This window comes from Pteropus vampyrus, unplaced genomic scaffold (genome assembly GCF_000151845.1).
Source record: "Pteropus vampyrus isolate Shadow unplaced genomic scaffold, Pvam_2.0 Scaffold24, whole genome shotgun sequence".
Taxonomy (NCBI): domain Eukaryota; kingdom Metazoa; phylum Chordata; class Mammalia; order Chiroptera; family Pteropodidae; genus Pteropus; species Pteropus vampyrus.
In genome coordinates, this window is record NW_011888805.1 from 6,143,181 (window position 1) to 6,145,671 (window position 2,491).

Sequence of the window (2,491 nt, forward strand, 5' to 3'; positions counted from 1 at the left end):
GTGAAGATCTTCATCACCAACAGCGCCATGAGGAGTGTCCCCAACATCTTCATCTCCAGCCTGGCCGCCGGGGACGTGCTGCTGCTGCTCACCTGCGTCCCGGTGGATGCTTCGCGCTACTTCTTTGACGAGTGGATGTTCGGGAAGGTGGGCTGCAAACTGATCCCTGTCATCCAGCTCACCTCCGTGGGGGTATCCGTGTTCACTCTCACTGCCCTCAGCGCCGACAGGTAAGGGCTCAGGTAGAGGGATGGGGTCGGGGTAGAAAAGTGAGGGGCGGCGGGAAGTGCACCTGGGAGAGGAGGGAGAAAGGAACAAACAGCTGGTGGAGGACAGAGAGAGGGGGTATCTGGGAATTAGAGTAAAAGAAGTCTAAACGGGCTTATTTCAAGATGTGAAGCTTGAAGAAAATATGCAAAAATTATTAATTTAGAAATAATTAAAATTGCATTAGTTTGAAAGAAATTTTTAAATTGCATGTACTAGTCTTCCTCCTTCCCTCCACACACTTTGGAAATTTTTATTACCTATTTCATAAAAAAACTATAGAATAAATGCGTAACAGAGCAGCTTTCTTGTATAAGCTTTCTGTGTGTGCCTAAAACCTTCGAGTGTACTTCCTTATCAGGTAGTTTAACAACCTGATAGATAAGAATGTCTGCCTTAATATTAGAGAAAAGCTTGATTTTGTTTTTTTTTTCCAAATAGGAGGAAACATCATTTACACTTATTAACTAAATTCTGCTATTTATTTGAAGGAATAACAACTAGAACAGTAAATATTCTTCCAACAGATTACTTTACACATTCTTTTTTGTTTTAATTTCTCAAATCAAGTGATATGTTTTTTTCTTTCCACAAACAGGTAGGTATCAAAGTTTTGTATCTTAAAATAGTGCTGTAAAAATACATCTTTGATATCAAATCTGCTTTTCACATATTTTAAGGTTGGGAAGTGTCTATTATTCTACTTTGCAGATCAACTAGTTCAACTGTGTCATTTTCCAGGTGAGGATATTGAGGCCCAGGGAATATAAATTCTCCTGGCAGAGCTGGGCGGAGAATCCAGGCTTACTGACTCTTGGTCCAATGTCATTACTGCAGGCTCTCCATAATCATGCTTTCAGTCAGGAAGGATGTCTGATTGGGGGTGGGAGCAAAATGTTCAATTGGGCATCATTTCATGGAGCTGTAGTCTTATGCCTTTGGGAGTGCAGTGTTGAATTAAGCTACTTAGATAGACAATTAAAATTAGATGATTAAGGTGGTATTCACTCTCTAATTTACATATTGTTATTAATGAAAAATGAGTCCATCTAGATTTCCTGATATATGCAATAATACCCTTATATCACTTTAACATTGAAGAGTTAATCTTCGTTGAAAGAATACAATATTCAGTGGAGAGCCATTCTCTTTTTAAACCAAATGCTATTGATTAGTTTGTGTAACATTTTCTCTAAGACTACATTCCCATAAAAACATGTGCCTTTGGATAAATTATGCATCTCATTTTGTTTATGACATGCTTTCTATTATCTTTTTAAAAAGTTTTCTTCAAATTCCATAACTAAAATGCGACTTTGTACTTTAACTGCCCTTCTTTAGGGGACCAATTTTAAGTAAAAAGTTAAAAAAAAATCTATTTAATGATTAGAATAAAACTTCATGAATAGTTCACTATAGTAGTTAAAGTTACTATCATTATGCTTTCATTTTTAAAAGTAATATTAATAGCAAGACCCAGAATTTGACTTAATTTACAATACTTTTCTCTATTATGATGGAGACACAGGTAAACTGGTTCTGACAGAGGTCAGAGAAAATGCTATTCCTTACATATTAGCTGACTTTTCCAGTTTGTTATGTGTGTCATGTACTTTATAAATAAAGCATGGATACTTTAATTATAATGATAAAGAAAGGTAGATTGCCTCTTCTACTTGGCCCGGAGGCTACTCTTCCTATCATCATTTGTTTTGAAAATATAAATTAAGGAACTGGAATAACTAGTGGTGAAATTATGCAATACATTCTCTAACTTAAATGGTTTGGAAATGTTTTATTATATATTGTCTACACTTCTGTTGTTCTTCCAGAACATGGTAATCTGAGTGTTGATTTGTATCTGATGTCCTCATATTTTATCTCACCAATGTTTTGATTTCTTGTGGATTTGGAAATAAGCATAAGACACTAATTTCACTTAGCACCGTGCTAGGTTTTTTTGTGTGAGTTTATTATCCTCACAACACTATGAATAGGCACTATAATTATTACCATTTTAAAGTGAAGAAAACTAAGGCTTGAAATTAAGCAACATTTTCATGATCTCACAGTGAAGGAGACAACATTTGAAACCCATTCAAAGCTTGTAATCTTCACCATTAAGCCACATTATTATTGAGTAATAAGAAATTACTATTTTTTCCCTATTTCATGGCAAACTAAAAAATTAAGTTTAAACAAAGCACCTACGAGTAAAAAAAAA

The 2,491-nt window shown here is 35.2% G+C and overlaps 1 protein-coding gene across 1 annotated transcript in view; it reads left to right on the forward strand.

The window, feature by feature from the left end:
- Positions 1-2,491, forward strand: part of NMBR (neuromedin B receptor) — a 15,539-nt gene that overhangs the window by 704 nt on the left and 12,344 nt on the right. The window lies entirely within an intron of this gene.